Source organism: Nerophis lumbriciformis, linkage group LG03 (genome assembly GCF_033978685.3).
Source record: "Nerophis lumbriciformis linkage group LG03, RoL_Nlum_v2.1, whole genome shotgun sequence".
NCBI lineage: Eukaryota > Metazoa > Chordata > Actinopteri > Syngnathiformes > Syngnathidae > Nerophis > Nerophis lumbriciformis.
This window is the reverse complement of record NC_084550.2, coordinates 5,566,451-5,585,000: the sequence shown is the minus strand read 5'-3', so window position 1 is coordinate 5,585,000 and position 18,550 is coordinate 5,566,451. Positions and strand designations below refer to the sequence as shown.

The 18,550-nt window shown below is 42.2% G+C and overlaps 1 pseudogene; it reads left to right on the top strand.

Moving 5' to 3' along the window:
* The first annotated feature begins 1,966 nt into the window (after positions 1 to 1,966).
* The window catches only part of LOC133578175 (uncharacterized), a 33,638-nt pseudogene continuing 17,054 nt past the window's right edge, over positions 1,967 to 18,550 (top strand).

The window sequence follows — 18,550 nt, the reverse complement described above, 5'->3', positions numbered from 1 at the left end:
TTTTAACCCTTCTGAAATTGTGAAAATGTTCCCCTTTAAACAAAATACGGTAAACACATTACAATTGGCCCTGTGATGAGGTGGCGACTTGTCCAGGGTGTACACCGCCTTCCGCCCGATTGTAGCTGAGATAGGCTCCAGCGCCCCCCGCGACCCCGAAAGGGATTAGGCGGTAGAAAATGGATGGATAGACATTACAATTTATTCTGTATGATTTTGCAGTGACAAGTGACAACAAGAGTGGCCCCAATGAATAAAACAATCTTTGTCAACACACTTCAATTATCGTCTGTTGAGACACTTTACGGACAGGAATTCCAAATATCACTTTATTGAGCAAAACTGTTTGTAACCACACCAAAAACATGAGTAAAAAAAACTTTTATCTATAAAAACTGGTCATTTTTTGCCATGTCGTTTCAACAGAAGCCGCTCGCTCTCTCACCTGCACCAACACAAGCACTCATGGCACTTAGCCAGTGTTGCGTTTAAGTCCACACAAAAAGTCTGACATCACTATGTGACGTCACAGGAAAATGGACGGGTGTTTATAACGATGGTTAAAATCAGGCACTTTGAAGCTTTTTTTAGGGATATTGCGTGATGGGTAAAATTTTGAAAAAAACTTTGAAAAATAAAATAAGCCACTGGGAACTGATTTTTAATGTTTTTAACCCTTCTGAAATTGTGATAATGTTCCCCTTTAACTTGTGTGATGACCAGGGCCGGCCTGGTCATCACACTTTAACTTGTGTGATGACCAGGGCCGGCCCGTGGCATAGGCCATATAGGCAAATGCTAAGGGCGCCGTCCATCAGGGGGCGCCACGCCAGTGCCACAAATGTTGGAGAAAAAAAAAAAGTTGGTACTATTATTTCTAAATACAAAAAATAATCCCTCGTTAATTAAAATGCAAAGTAAAGCCTATATAATAGAAATATTATTTGTTACAACATTACGCCCCCCCCCCCCCCCCCCCCCCCCCCCTGAGAAACGAGAAAAAGACAGAGGTAGCAGGTAGGTAACGTTAGCCTACATGAAATTATTTGTCTGTTACAGAATGTGATAGTAACCTGGCTTTTTAGCATTAAGCTAATGTTACATGATTCGGCAATTGCTAATCAATAAATAGCTAGTTCTGTTTTAACGTCGGGTTAATTGTGGAGGGGGCTAAATTGTTATGGAAAATAATAATGTAACGTTAGGTAATTACAGTACTCCCACCTTACATTCCTCAGGGACATTTGTATTAGATCTTTTAAGCAGGTGTTTTTTGTTTACATTGTTATTGCCTTCTGGTTAGCTAATGTTTGCCCTGCAGGTAATAGTCACTTTTCCACCCTTTTATATATTAGGTATAGTTGTAAGCCTAGTTGTTAAAGTGCACATCATTAATGTTAATTAAGCAATATGTATGTAAAAAATATTGTATTTCATATATTCATTTTTTATTTTTTGCATTCATTTATTTATTCATATTTTTTTTATCTTGTTAACTATTCTGATTGTTAATTTGCTTTCTTTAAGTAAAAAAAAGGTCAAAGACAAAGCTATTCGGTTTCTTGTGAGTATATACACTTCACTGCCGATGTGGGGGGGGGGGGGCGCCACCTAAAATCTTGCCTAGGGCGCCAGATTGGTTAGGGCCGGGCCTGGTGATGACTGTATTATGATGATAGTATATATGTGTACCATGAATTGATTAACGTGGACTTAAACAAGTGGAAAAACTTATTGGGGTGTTACCATTTAGTGGTCAATTGTACGGAATATGTACTGTACTGTGCAATCTACTAATAAAAGTTTCAATCAATCAATCAATCAATCAAACCTCTTTGTAGCTGGAATTTCCTCCTCATTGCTCATATTGAGTCGTATTCAATCCCGCCGCAAGATGTCAACAATGTGACACAACGGATGTTTTAGCTGCTGCCAAACCATCGAAGAAGAAAAAGGCGGAAGTTAGCAACGCTTTGACACACAAAAAAAAGCGACGACGTGTAATTGAGTTGAAAAGATTCAAAATGTTGAAAAGGTTGATAGAAGAGCGACTAATGGCGGCGGCTGATGAAATATTCGCGCTGTTCGAAAGAACGATGGCGTCGTACGAGGAGCAGCTTTCTCGAACTGGAGAGGAGAAGGAGCGATATCGACGACAACTGGAAGCTGTTGCTAGCAAGACTGGAATTCTCCTACAAACTCCAGGTGTGTTTCACCTTTACCAACATTTACATCTTAATACATTCATTTTAGTATTGTATCACTTATGCCGGTAATATACGGCGCTGGGGAGTCAAAATGAAAGTGCTTTAATTTTTTTAATTCACTCACTTGTCGGCAGTGTTGGGTTAGTTACTGAAAACCAGTAACTAGTTACAGTTACTAGCAGAGGTGGGACCAAGTCATTGTTTTGCAAGTCACAAGTAAGTCTCAAGTCTTTGCCCTCAAGTCCGAGTCAAGTCCCGAGTCAAGACAGGCAAGCCCCAAGTCAAGTCCAAAGTCAAGACTGGAAAGTCTCAAGTCAAGTCCTAAGTCCTGCATATTGAGTTTCGAGTCCTTTCAAGTCCTTTTAACCACAGACTAATATATTAACACAGATTGTGTATGCTTTTCAAACGCTGTATTTATTTATTAAAACAAGTGCATTTTAAATTGCAGGAAAGAAAATTGTGCTGACATTGCACTTTATAATAGCACTATTAACCAGTCATTTTAAACATTAACTCATTCCTTTACAGAACAAACACATTAAAAAATAAAGTGCAAATGTACTTATTTGTACAAAAGTGTTAACATTGAAAAAACATGACATATACATGAACATAACAAAAAAGTTGTACTTTTTATATGTCAGGGCCCTATGCTGCATTGCATTTGCAAAAGACCAAATTAGCCAAGAGTCTGTCAGTCATTTGTGCACGATGGGGGCGTAGTATTTATTTTACCTTTATTTTACTATTTTTGTCTTTTTTTAGGTGGCTAAAATACGCGGTGCTGCTGACCGCCGTCTAACGTTACGTGTGATATATTGACTAACGTAACCCTGCTTAAAAAAAATCACTGAACAAAAAGTATGAATAAGGTAGTGAACTGCAACAGATTCCCGTGTTTGCAATAACGTTATAACGTTAGCAGTGAGTTTACAGCCTCACTGATTTAACTACACAGCAAATAAAAGTCACGTTACTTAGCCAATAAACGTTATCTTACATTCAAAACTTACCGTTCTTTGTGCAACTTCAAATGCCGGACGAAGTTGGAAGTTGTTGCCTCTCCATCAGTAATTTTCGAACCGCATGTGTTGCATACTGCAAATCGTTTTGTGTTGACCACCTCGTAATTTTTATACCCAAACAAAATTATTTTAGGTATCATTTTTTGTTCACTGGCGTGTGGTTTGGACATGTCTTCTTCGTTGGTTGTCCTGCAATTTGATTGGATGAATGCTGTGTGATGAAAACAAAGTAGATCTAATTTGATTGGCTGTTGTACTGAGAGCACACCAGCTGACACACGCAACGCTGATAGACAAGTACACAATGAAAAATACGGAGCGCTCCCGAATAACTTTTTCATCTTTGGGTTTTGGGGAAAGTAGCAAGTCATGTCAAGTCATGTCAATTCAAAAGGCTCAAGTCCAAGTGAAGTCACAAGTCATTGATGTTAAAGTCTAAGTCGAGTTGCAAGTCTTTTTACATTTTGTCAAGTCGAGTCTAAAGTCATCAAATTCATGACTCGAGTCTGACTCGAGTCCAAGTCATGTGACTCGAGTCCACACCTCTGGTTACTAGTTGCCTTATTTCAAAAGTAACTCAGTTACTAACTCATTTACTTAGACCAAAAAGTAATGCGTTACTGTAAAAAGTAACTATTTAGTTACTTCTGTTTTATTTTAGGAGTTTGCATGTTCTCCCCGTGACTGTGTGGGTTCCCTCCGTGTACTCCGGCTTCCTCCCACCTCCAAAGACATGCACCTGGGGATAGGTTGATTGGCAACACTAAATGGTCCCTAGTGTGTGGATGTGAGTGTGAATCAGTGACGTGCGGTGAGGTTCATGACTGGTGAGGCACTGACTTCATCACAGTCAGATTTACAAACATATGAACCCTAAAGAGTATCTAATTCACCATTTGATTGGCAGCAGTTAACGGGTTATGTTTAAAAGCTCATACCGGCATTCTTCCCTGCTTGGCACTCAGCAACAAGGGTTGGAATTGGGGGTTAAATCACCAAAAAATATTCCAGGGCGCGGCGCCGCTGCTGCCCACTGCTCCCCTCACCTCCCAGGGGGTGATCAAGGGGATGGGTCGAATGCAGAGGACACATTTCATTACACCTAGTGTGTGTGTGACAATCATTGCTACTTTATCTTAACTTTAACTTTACACATACAAACTGTAGCACACAAAAAAGCACATTTAATAAAAAAAAACGTTATTATGGTCTTACCTTTGCTTATAAATAAAGTCCATTCGCCGCTGTTGTGCTGGATTAATGAACCCCCTGACGGGTGTGTTATATCAACTAAAGCCCTCACTTAAACTTTCCACGTGCAAGATTGAATGTATTTAAAAAAGTGTATCCGAGGGTTTATAAATGTCACCTATACTGTATGAAACTACACAATAACAAACACAGAGGCTCCAGTTTACACGAGGACCACTTTATTTACCTTCTTTCAAAAACCTCCGCTCCACTCCAACGTGTCATCACTTCCGCTCTTAGCGCCTTCAAAATAAGAGCTCAAGGCATATACTGTATAACAGCGCATAACAGGAACTTAACATCACAAATAGGAAAGCCCATAAAAATAGGTTACAAAAGTTATTTAATAAGAAGCCAAAAAGTGCAAAAACAATAATGTTCATGTTGGAGGAGTTGTGAATTAGATACACCTGCAGTCTGCAGGTGTACCTAATGTTGTGGCCCTGCAGTCATTCACAACTCCTCCAACACCAACATTATTGTTTTTGCACTTTTTGGCTTCTTATGAAATAACTTTTTTAAATAGAGTCAATCTTGCACATGAAAAGTTTAAGTGTGGGCTTTAGTTTATATAACAATTCTACGGCGGGGGTGCAGGAGGCGGGGGCTACTGGAGCCTCAGCCAGTGCGTTTTTTGCAGCCGTTTTATGATCGCTCAGCACAAGAAATACGTTACACACATACAGTTGTTGACAAAATACACTGTACATTATATACCTCAGCTAACTAAACTATGGAAATGTATAATATAGTTCATATAGCAATACAGTCTCATTGCACAGCAGGCCGGCAGTTAGCCGAGTCCGTCCATGTTGAGGCACTGAGTGACGTGCCTCAACTGGCTGCTTGCTGTTCACCGCACCGTCTCTTCTCAGTATTTTGAACGGCAAAAGAGAAAATTCAGCGATTTTGAATAAAAATAATCTAAAACTGGTGAAGTTAAATGGAAAATAACCTTATAGTATAATCACTGCATACATGTAACAATTTAATTAATTTTTTTTCTTTTTAAAAAAAATTTCGGGGCCTCACCTGCCACTGCACGTCACTGGTGTGAATGTTGTCTGTCTATCTGTGTTGGCCCTGTGATGAGGTGGCGACTTGTCCAGGGTGTACCCCCGCCTTCCGCCCGATTGTAGCTGAGATTGGCTCCAGCACCCCCCGCGACTCCAAAAGGGAATAAGCGGTAGTTCAAATATTAGAAATGACACTCAATGTAATATAAATATATGATATAAAACAAAAACAAAAAAATGAAACGTGAAAGATTTAGTGTTTATGTACATTCCCAAATTGAACAGTTAAGACGGTGCGTCTATCTCGCTTACAGCGTACCGGCAAGGGACTCAGGATTGCTTCATTTTGCGGCGAGGGGGTGTCACCTCTAGGCTTGCACCTTCTTCTTCCATGTGCGGTGGTCCAAACTTGGTAGTGGTAGATATACGTTCCGTGCGCCGCCCGTTTCCTTTTTCGATGGCCTGGCCGATTGCTTTCGGCATGTCATGAGCATTTCATCGCATCTTCTTCGAGATGAGGGTGAGTGCACAGTGCGTTTCTTTTAAAGGCCTACTGAAAGCCACTACTACCGACCACGCAGTCTGATAGTTTATATATCAATGATGAAATCTTAACATTGCAACACATGCCAATACGGCCAGGTTAGTTTACTAAAGTGCAATTCTAAATTTCGCGCAAAATATCCTGCTGAAAACGTCTCGGTATGATGACGTCAGCGCGTGACGTCACGGATTGTGGAGGACATTTTGGGACAGCATGGTGGCCAGCTGTTAAGTCGTCTGTTTTCATCGCAAAATTCCACAGTATTCTGGACATCTGTGTTGGTGAATCTTTTGCAATTTGTTCAATGAACAATGGAGACAGCAAAGAAGAAAGCTGTAGGTGGGAAGCGGTGTATTGCGGCCGACTGCAGCAACACAAACACGGCCGGTGTTTCATTGTTTACATTCCCGAAAGATGACAGTCAAGCTTTACCATTGGCCTGTGGAGAACTGGGACAACAGAGACTCTTACCAGGAGGATTTATGAGTTGGATATGCAGACGCGGTACCGTGAGTACGCTTCCAAACATTTGATCGCTTGCCCGTACGTGCGGGCCGCTATGTGCATGTCACGTACGTAATTTTGGGGACTTTGGGGAAATCTATGTGCTGTATGAACTTTGGGGAGGTGAACGGTACTTTGGGCTGTGGGATTGAGTGTGTTGTGCAGGTGTTTGAGTTGTATTGGCGGGTTATATGGATGGGAGGGGGGAGGTGTTTGTTATGCGGGATTAATTTGTGGCATATTAAATATAAGCCTGGTTGTGTTGTGGCTAATAGAGTATATACAGGTAAAAGCCAGTAAATTAGAATATTTTGAAAAACTTGATTTATTTCAGTAATTGCATTCAAAAGGTGTAACTTGTACATTATATTTATTCATTGCACACAGACTGATGCATTCAAATGTTTATTTCATTTAATTTTGATGATTTGAAGTGGCAACAAATGAAAATCCAAAATTCCGTGTGTCACAAAATTAGAATATTACTTAAGGCTAATACAAAAAAGGGATTTTTAGAAATGTTGGCCAACTGAAAAGTATGAAAATGAAAAATAGCAGATGACATGTCACCCCAAACCATCACTGATGGTGGAAACTTTACACTAGATTTCAGGCAACGTGGATCCTGTGCCTCTCCTGTCTTCCTCCAGACTCTGGGACCTCGATTTCCAAAGGAAATGCAAAATTTGCATGGTTGGGTGATGGTTTGGGGTGCCATGTCATCTGCTGGTGTCGGTCCACTCTGTTTCCTGAGATCCAGGGTCAACGCAGCCGTCTACCAGCAAGTTTTAGAGCACTTCATGCTTCCTGCTGCTGACCTGCTCTATGGAGATGGAGATTTCAAGTTCCAACAGGACTTGGCGCCTGCACACAGCGCAAAATCTACCCGTGCCTGGTTTACGGACCATGGTATTTCTGTTCTAAATTGGCCCGCCAACTCCCCTGACCTTAGCCCCATAGAAAATCTGTGGGGTATTGTGAAAAGGAAGATGCAGAATGCCAGACCCAAAAACGCAGAAGAGTTGAAGGCCACTATCAGAGCAACCTGGGCTCTCATAACACCTGAGCAGTGCCAGAAACTCATCGACTCCATGCCACGCCGCATTAACGCAGTAATTGAGGCAAAAGGAGCTCCAACCAAGTATTGAGTATTGTACATGCTCATATTTTTCATTTTCATACTTTTCAGTTGGCCAACATTTCTAAAAATCCCTTTTTTGTATTAGCCTTAAGTAATATTCTAATTTTGTGACACACGGAATTTTGGATTTTCATTTGTTGCCACTTCAAATCATCAAAATTAAATGAAATAAACATTTGAATGCATCAGTCTGTGTGCAATGAATAAATATAATGTACAAGTTACACCTTTTGAATGCAATTACTGAAATAAATCAAGTTTTTCAAAATATTCTAATTTACTGGCTTTTACCTGTATATGTCTTGTGGTTGTTTACTGTTTTAGTCATTCCCAGCTGAATATCAGGTCCCACCCGCCTCTCACAGCATCTTCCCTATCTGAATCGCTCCCACTGCACTCTAGTCCTTCACTCTCACTTTCCTCATCCACGAATCTTTCATCCTCGCTCAAATTAATGGGGAAATCGTCGCTTTCTCGGTCCGAATCGCTCTGGCTGCTGGTGGCCATGATTGTAAACAATGTGCAGATGTGAGGAGCTCCACAACCTGTGACGTCACGCTACTCGTCTGCTACTTCCGGTACAGGCAAGGCTTTTTTATCAGCGACCAAAAGTTGCAAACTTTATCGTCGATGTTCTCTACTAAATCCTTTCAGCAAAAATATGGCAATATCGCGAAATGATCAAGTATGACACATAGAATGGACCTGCTATCCCCGTTTAAATAAGAAAATCGCATTTCAGTAGGCCTTTTAATGTGAACAATTGCATTGGTCCACCCTGGCCCGTTTGGCAATTCGGTTGGTCCGATGTGGCAAGGCTAATTATTTGTGGCATGTCCCCTTACTCACCCTTGTGTGTTATACTCAATGGTTAACTGGACATCTTTATGTGCTCGACGCCTCAATCATTGGTATGTGTTCATCTACAAAACCATTCTGGGTATCACTCCATCTTGTCTATCTTGTCTTTTAACAAAGAAACAAGGAAGTCACAATCTTCGTTCAATGAATGTTCTGCAATTTGTCGTCCCCAAAGTAAGAACTGAACTGGGCAAGAAAGCATTTAGGTTTTCAGCACCGAAGGCTTGGAAGAACCTTACAATCGAATCTTCAACTTCAAACCCTTGTTACATTAAATGAGTTTAAAGCTTCTGTGAAAGGATTGCAGTCTACCTTGTCTGTGTGTTATGTGAGCAAGTTTTAATGTTGTAAATTTGATGTTTTATGTGTTGTTTACTGTTTTTAATGTAACCTTGCTGCTGCCCTCTTGGCCAGGTCTCCCTTGGAAAAGAGATCTTTGATCTCAATGGGATTTTACCTGGTTAAAGGGGAACATTATCACAATTTCAGAAGGGTTGAAACCATTAAAAATCAGTTCCCAGTGGCTTATTTTATTTTTCGAAGTTTTTTTTCAAAATTTTACCCATCACGCAATATCCCTAAAAAAAAGCTTCAAAGTGCCTGATTTTAACCATCGTTATAAACACCCGTCCATTTTCCTGTGACGTCACATAGTGAAGCCAACACAAACAAACATGGTGGATAGAACAGCAAGGTATAGCGACATTAGCTCGGATTCAGACTCGGATTTCAGCGGCTTAAGCGATTCAACAGATTACGCATTTATTGAAACGGATGGTTGTAGTGTGGAGGCAGGTAGCGAAAACGAAATTGAAGAAGAAACTGAAGCTATTGAGCCATATCGGTTTGAACCGTATGCAAGCGAAACCGACGGAAACGACAGCGACACGGGAGAAAGCGAGGACGAATTCGGCGATCGCCTTCTAACCAACGATTGGTATGTGTTTGTTTGGCATTAAAGGAAACTAACAACTATGAACTAGGTTTACAGCATATGAAATACATTTGGCAACAACATGCACTTTGAGAGTGCGGACAGCCCAGTTTTCATCAATTAATATATTCTGTAGACATACCCTCATCCACTCTCTTTTCCTGAAAGCTGATCCGTCCAGTTTTGGAGTTGATGTCAGCAGGCCAGGGAAGCTAGGGTCGATATTCTTCTCTTGATCATCTTCGGTGGCATAAGGGACGGTGTGAGCCAAGACATCCAGGGGGTTTAGCTCGCTCGTCTGCGGGAACAAACTGCCGCCATTGCTTGCCGTGCTACCGAGGCCCTTTGTCCCTGAATTGCTCACACACTCCGGCAGATTCAATGGGGGTCTGGCGGCAGATTTCTTTGACTTTATGGTTGGAAATGCATCTGCTTTGAGTGTCGCAGGATATCCACACATTCTTGCCATCTCTGTCGTAGCATAGCTTTCGTCGGTAAAGTGTGCGGAACAAACGTCCAATTTCTTGCCACTTTCGCATCTTTGGGCCACTGGTGCAACTTGAATCCGTCCCTGTTGGTGTTGTTACACCCTCCGACAACACACCGACGAGGCATGATGTCTCCAAGGTACGGAAAACAGTCGAAAAAAACGGAAAATAACAGAGCTGATTTGACTCGGTGTTTGAGAAAATGGCGGATTGCTTCCCGATTAGACGTCATGTTGTGACGTCATCGCTCCGAAAGCGAATATTAGAAAGGCGTTTAATTCGCCAAAATCCACCCATTTAGAGTTCGGAAATCGGTTAAAAAAATATATGGTCTTTTTTCTGCAACATCAAGGTATATATTGACGCTTACATAGGTCTGGTGATAATGTTCCCCTTTAAACAAATGTTAAATTTAAAAAAAGAAGCTTGTGAACTCATAAAAATTCATGAATTAGGCGCAGCATTGTATAAAGCGCAGGATTTAAAGTCTGGGATAGAGGCTTGTAGACTTGAACTTATGGTATTCTACAAATAGAGTAAGTACAAACATTAGCAATACCAGCGCTGGAGAGTAGACCGAGCTCTACAAAGTACGGCACGTTTTCTGAAGATAGTCCCACTGCACACACACGTTTGCTTTTGCTCCATCTCGTACCTTGCACCTCCTCTCACCATCTAAACTTTGTGTGCTTAGGAGCAGGCGTTACCATAGCAACAGGTGGACTCATTGTGTTTCTTTCCTCAAGCAAAACGGAGTGTCCAGAGAATGATTCCCTATTCATCTCATTCTACTCAAGGAGAAAGAAATATCCCTAATGATCACATTTTCTTATTGGCCTGGCCCCCCCCCCCAGGTTGTGGATAGGCAAACAGCCTCTAGGGCTTAGATGTGACTATATTGAATAAGCAGTGCTGGATAAAATCTCATATTGCCCTTTGGCAAAGCATTGCAGACGATAGCCAGGATCAGGATTACTACAAAGATATCCGCAGCAGGATATTGGATGAGAGTAAAGTGCGGATTCAAACAAACCTGATTCCCGAATTAATTATATATTCAAACAAGGTGTCAACAGATTTAAAAGGATATAGAGGGACCAAATGATCTTCAGTTAATAAGTGAACTGCAGCTACTGGACGAGTAACGGTCCCTTTTTAGCGAATCAGCAACAGAAAAACCTATGATTCAAGAGGGAGCTCGACCAAAGTAAAGTAAGTTATTGATAAGCCCACTAGTGGAAAAAATAATGGTAAACTGATTTGGAATAAATGCTCATTTTAAATAAAAACACACAAGTAGGCATCCATCCATCCATCTTCTTCCGCTTATCCGAGGTCGGGTCGCGGGGGCAGCAGCCTAAGCAGGGAAGCCCAGACTTCCCTCTCCCCAGCCACTTCGTCCAGCTCCTCCCTCGGGATCCCGAGGCGTTCCCAGGCCAGCCGGGAGACATAGTCTTCCCAACGTGTCCTGGGTCTTCCCCGTGGCCTCCTACCGGTTGGACGTGCCCTAAACACCTCCCTAGGGAGGCGCTCGGGTGGCATCCTGACCAGATGCCCGAACCACCTCATCTGGCTCCTCTCGATGTGGAGGAGCAGCGGCTTTACTTTGAGCTCCCCCCGGATGACAGAGCTTCTCACCCTGTCTCTAAGGGAGAGCCCCGCCATCCGGCGGAGGAAACTCATTTCAGCCGCTTGTACCCGTGATCTTGTCCTTTTGGTCATAACCCAAAGCTCGTGACCATAGGTGAGGATGGGAACGTAGATCGACCGGTAAATTGAGGGCTTTGCCTTCCGGCTCAGCTCTTTCTTCACCACAACGGATCGATACAGCGTCCGCATTACTGAAGACACCGCACCGATCTGCCTGTCGATCTCACGATCCACTCTTCCCTCACTCGTGAACAAGACTCCGAGGTACTTGAACTCCTCCACTTGGGGCAAGATCTCCACTCCACCCTTTTCCGGGCGAGAACCATGGACTCGGACTTGGAGGTGCTGATTCTCATCCCAGTCGCTTCACACTCAGCTGCGAACCGATCCAGCGAGAGCTGAAGATCCTGGCCAGATGAAGCCATCAGGACCACATCATCCGCAAAAAGCAGAGACCTAATCCTGCAGCCACCAAACCGGATCCCCTCAACGCCTTGACTGTGCCTAGAAATTCTGTCCATAAAAGTTACGAACAGAATGGGTGACAAAGGGCAGCCTTGGCGGAGTCCAACCCTCACCGGAAACGTGTCCGACTTACTGCCGGCAATGCGAACGAAGCTCTGACACTGATCATACAGGGAGCGTACCGCCACAATCAGATAGTCCGAAACCCCATACTCTCTGAGCACTCCCCACAGGACTTCCCGGAGGACACGGTCGAATGCCTTCTCTAAGTCCAAGTAGGCATCTGAAGAGGAAATACAAAAATCATGACAGTACAGTATCTCATTTGGTTTTATATTTGACATGTAAAGTAGATACTGTGGAAGCCTGTTTCCGCCACTAAACAAAAAATACCTCGATGGTAAATCCTATTTATGAGGTACAAATTTGGAATGATGAAATAAGAAAGTCGACAATATGAGATAAAAAGTTGAAATTTTGTGATTAGAAAGTCAGAATTACAAGATAAAAAAGTCTAAATGATAAAATAACAAAGTCAAAATTACGAGATAAAAAGTCATGATTATGAAATAAAATGTCAAAACTATGTGATAGGAGGTCAAAACTCTAATTACAAATAATTATGATAATATATATTTGTCATACAACTTATCTTTATTCAACCTTCAATCTCAATATGACTATTTATCTCGTCATTTTGACTTTATTTCATCATTTCAACTTTTTATCTCATGATTATGACTAAAAGGGGAACATTATCACCAGACCTATGTAAGCGTCAATAAATACCTTGATGTTGCAGAAAAAAGACCATATATTTTTTTAACCGATTTCCGAACTCTCAATGGGTGATTTTTGGCGAATTAAACGCCTTTCTATTATTCGCTCCCGGAGCGATGACGTCACAACGTGACGTCACATCGGGAAGCAATCCGCCATTTTCTCAAACACCGAGTCAAATCAGCTCTGTTATTTTCCGTTTTTTTGACTGTTTTCCGTACCTTGGAGACATCATGCCTTGTCGGTGTGTTGTCGGAGGGTGTAACAACACGAACAGGGACGGATTCAAGTTGCACCAGTGGCCCAAAGATGCAAAAGTGGCAAGAAATTGGACGTTTGTTCCGCACACTTTACCGACGAAAGCTATGCTACGACAGAGATGGCAAGAATGTGTGGATATCCTGCGACACTCAAAGCAGATGCATTTCCAACTATAAAGTCAAAGAAATCTGCCGCCAGACCCCCATTGAATCTGCCGGAGTGTGTGAGCAATTCAGGGACAAAGGACCTCGGTAGCACGGCAAGCAATGGCGGCGGTTTGTTCCCGCAGACGAGCGAGCTAAACCCCCTGGATGTCTTGGCTCACATCGACCCTAGCTTCCCTGGCCTGCTGACATCAACTCTAAAACTGGACAGATCAGCTTTCAGGAAAAGAGCGTGGATGAGGGTATGTCTACAGAATATATTAATTGATGAAAATTGGGCTGTCTGCACTCTCAAAGTGCATGTTGTTGCCAAATGTATTTCATATGCTGTAAACCTAGTTCATAGTTGTTAGTTTCCTTTAATGCCAAACAAACACATACCAATCGATGGTTAGAAGGCGATCGCCGAATTCGTCCTCGCTTTCTCCCGTGTCGCTGGCTGTCGTGTCGTTTTCGTCGGTTTCGCTTGCATACGGTTCAAACCGATATGGCTCAATAGCTTCAGTTTCTTCTTCAATTTCGTTTTCGCTACCTGCCTCCACACTACAACCATCCGTTTCAATACATGCGTAATCTGTTGAATCGCTTAAGCCGCTGAAATCCGAGTTTGAATCCGAGCTAATGTCGCTATAGCTTGCTGTTCTTTCCGCCATGTTTGTTTGAGTTGGCTTCACTATGTGACGCCACAGGAAAATGGACGGGTGTTTATAACGATGGTTAAAATCAGGCACTTTGAAGCTTTTTTTAGGGATATTGCATGATGGGTAAAATTTTGAAAAATATAATAAGTCGCTGGGAACTGATTTTTAATGATTTTAATCATTCTGAAATTGTGATAATGTTCCCCTTTTAAAGTGGGGTTGATGTATTTCAGTGGCGAAAACGCACTTCTTTAAATTACAAAGTAAATATTTGGCAACTGTATTTTTTTTCCCTCACAAGCCAGTTTATATGTTGAAACAATTTGCTAATCATATTGTGGAAGTTGCTTCCTAGCAGTTCCACTGTTAGACACAGCACCAGGTTTTAATGTACATAGATTTCATCACAAGTTTCCCCTCCAGCAGGATGCGACCTTTCAGCCACGTCCGTATCCTCTCTCCCCTCCTGCTCCCGGCGGCTTACTGTTAAAGACAACAGATGATTAGATTAACACGTACCACCTGTGAAATCTAATCACCTGCCAGCTGTGTCTCGCCGTCAGCCCCTATCCGATGGTACTCGTCCCCAGCACCATAGACAGAGGCGGTGACTTTTGCTCCTGCAGGCACGCTGGCCACACCTCCCTCCACACATATGTACTAAAATCTGAGGTACACTTCTTAAAATAAATAAACTATTCTACAGTATTTATCAGTGGCGGGCCGTGCGTTTCCCACCTAGGCCTTCAGTGATGTCCGACTTCAATGATTACTTCTCAAAATACCATCATTGATGTCACCACATGACCATTGCTGGAGAAATAACTATACAGGAACACATTTACGCACTACTGGGCATTGTACAAAACGGGTTATTTTTTGGCGCATTTAAAAAACAATAAACCCGCATCAGGGCAGCACGGTGGTACGGGGGTTAGTGCGTCTGCCTCGCTATACGAAGGTCCTGGGTTCGATCGTGCGCTCGGGATATTTCTGTGTGGAGTTTGCATGTTCTCCCCGTGACTGCGTGGGTTCCCTCCGGGTACTCCGGCTTCCTCCCACCTCCAAAGTCAAGCACCTGGGGATAGGTTGATTGGCAACACTAAATGGTCCCTAGTGTGTGGATGTTGTCTGTCTATCTGTGTTGGCCCTGCGATGAGGTGGCGACTTGTCCAGGGTGTACCCCGCCTTCCGCTCGATTGCAGCTGAGATAGGCTCCAGCACCCCCCGTGACCCAGAAAGGGACAAGCGGTAGAAAATGGATGAATGGGATAAACCCGCATCAGCTATTAAAACATATCTTATGTGGTACTGTCAAAATAAAAATTTCAAAAACATACTAAACGTGAAAAAATTAAGAAATAATATATCTGTACTCACATTTCATCGCCGGGCCAGCTGAGCTAGCCGTTGGCCGATATAGTCTCACAAGATGTAGTTTCTATTTAAATAACCTTCTTGAAAATGGCATTGTAAATATATTGTCTTGTCTAATCATAAAAGATGCAGACAAGGCATGTTGGCTGAGTTCTTAAAGTTTACTCCACAGCGTGCTCTTCAAAAACATCCCGCTGCATGTACACATTCAACAACCTAAACGGGGCTACTGCGGCATGCTGGGTAACGTAGCTCATAACATCACTATATATCTGCCAACTACTCCGGTTTTCCCGTAATTAGTACGGTTTTCATCAACCTATTCCGGGTTACGGTTGCAGTGATAAAAAATACGTTTTTTCATTAATTAAAAAACTTTTTTTTTTTTTAAAGATTTATTCACGAAATCGCGTAACAACAATGACAATCGACACTGCTTCCCGTAACTTCCTATCGAGCCATTCCGAATGCCATGCGCGAGGCTATTTATAGCACCGCTGCCAAGCACGAGGCACCAGTTGCCATTGTTTCCAAACGAGCGAACGATCATGGAATCAGCCGGAGAAAAATCGCAAACGAGTCTTAAACCGAAAAGAAAACTGCAGTCATTCCGTGAAGAATATTCAAAAGCCTATCCGGGAATAATTATCCGTTCCAAAAAGGGTGAAAACTACGCGAATTGCACCTTGTGCAGACAAGATTTTTCGATCGGACACGGAGGAATTAGCGATGGATTTTAGCCACAAAAAGGTAATGACACCAATGTTATCTATTGGAATTGTTTAGTACTGTTATACTGTTAAAAGTGTTTATACTATTTATGCTTTCAAGTCCAAGTTGAAGAAATCTTGTTAAATGTTGACAGCATAACTACCAAAATACAGAAGTATGTCCTTAATATTTTTGCAGTGCTATTTCTGTTGAAAAGTTAAAATGATTACATTAGAGATGTGATGTGCCACTTTTCAAGTGTCTGATGGCTTAAATTAATTTTCATTAATTTCGCCTTCCGCCCGATTGTAGCTGAGATAGGCTCCAGCGCCCCCCGCGACCCCAAAGGGAATAAGCGGTAGAAAATGGATGGATGGATGGATGAATTGTAATTCCATGCTATTGACAGGACTATTAATTTTAATGAAGTTAGCTTACCATGTTTACAGTATGATAATTGTGATAGAAATGTGAATTTTAGGCACAGAATATTTTTTACAATTGAACAAGGCAGTAGATTATACAAGCTTGGACAGAAAGTTAATAATGACACCAATGGAATTGTTTAGTACTGTTTTACCATTTGTTTACTGTAAAAAGTGTTTATACTTTCAATTAACAAATTGAAGTCTTGTGAAAGGTTGACAGGATAACTGGCATTAACTGTCAAAATAATTTCAAACTTTTGAAGTTAGCTTACAGAATAAACATGTCAATCAACCCATATGATTTTTGCTGTAATATTTTTGTTTTGAAAAGTCACTGTGACTGATAGAAAAGTGATGGTTTTAGCAACATTTTAACCTGTCTGAATGCTAATAATCATTTTGCGTCGGGGGGCGAAGGAACCCCCCACCAGGACTTTGTCCTGGACCTACCGGGGACTGCGGCACCTGGACCCTGGCTACTAGGTTTTCCTGATTTCAAAAGTTGGCAGGTATGACATCACTATATATCTGCCTAGGGCCATCTAGAAGGCCTTACTGACGACATCTCGTGATCTGATTGGCCATCGCAGCGGTCTGTCAAATGTTTGTGTCCGTTCACTTACAGTGCATAGACGCCTGCATTATTGATTCTGAAGGCTCACAATCCACTCTTCCTTCAGTCGTTAACAAGACTCCGAGGTACCCTCCTCCACTTGGGGCAAGATCTCCTCCCCAACCGGGAGACAAAATAAATATCTGAAATAATGAATGCGATTACACCACTGATTCATCAACAATGAGTGAATGGACAAACATTTTACATTTATAAGATAACTGTTGTTTGTGTCCTACAGACATCCAGCAGTTAATTGGTCATCAGGAAGAGCGTCTCCCTCAACTAACAGAAGGGAGCTCCACTTTGAAGGAGGAAGAGCCACCGTCCTCCCACATAAAAGAGGAATTGGAGGAACTCCATGTAACTCAGGAGGGAGTGTGCCTTCTAGGTCCGGAGGAGGCTCACCTTACGGATGTTTCTGTAAAGACCGAAAACGATGAAGAGCAACCACAAGCAAACAACCTCTTAGCTCCACTATCAGATAGTGATGACATAACGTCACACTCTCCTGAAGATGACGACCGATTCGACGCCCAAGAGCCTTTGAGCAGCGATACAGACTGTGAAGGTGATATGAGGACTCACACTGGCAACAAACATTCTGAAAAGTCCAAAAAAAAGCAGAGTAAAAATCGGTTTGCTTGCTCATTTTGTGCTAAAGGTTTTTTTTATAGGAGCTATTTGGCTCGACATATGAGAACGCACACAGGAGAAAAACCCTTTAAATGTTCGATTTGTGAGAAAAGATTCTCTCACAACGTCTCTGTGGTATCACACATGAGAACACACACGGGAGAAAAACCCTTTACATGTTCCGTTTGCCATAAAACATTCTCTCTTCAGATACACATGTCGACACACATGAGAATACACACACGGGAAAAACCTTATAAATGCTCAGTTTGTGACAAAAGATTCACTCAAAGGCCACACATGCTATCACACATGAGAAAACACACAGGAGAAAAACCTTTCAGCTGCTCGGTTTGTGATAGACGATTCACTCAAAAGGCACATATGCTAGCACACATGAGAAAACACACAGGAGAAAAACCTTTCAGTTGCTCCAATTGTGTTAAAAGGTTTTCTCGCAAAAGTGATTTCACTCGACACATGAGAACACACACGGGAGAAAAACCCTTCAGTTGTTCAGTGTGCGATAAAAGATTTACCCAGAAAGAAACAGTGGACTCGCACATGAGAACACACACAGGAGAAAAACCCTTTAAGTGTTCAATCTGCGATAAAAGGTTCACTAACAATGCGTCGCTCTTGTCGCACATGAGAACGCACACTGGAGAGAAACCCTTCAGGTGTTCCGTTTGTCATAAGACGTTCTCACACAGCGGAACGATGGTATCGCACATGAGAACACACACAGGTGAAAAGCCTTTTAGGTGTTCAGTTTGTGGTAGAGGATTTGCTCAAAAGTCGAACATGGCATCGCACATGAAAACACACGCAGGAGAAAAAGCCTTTCGGT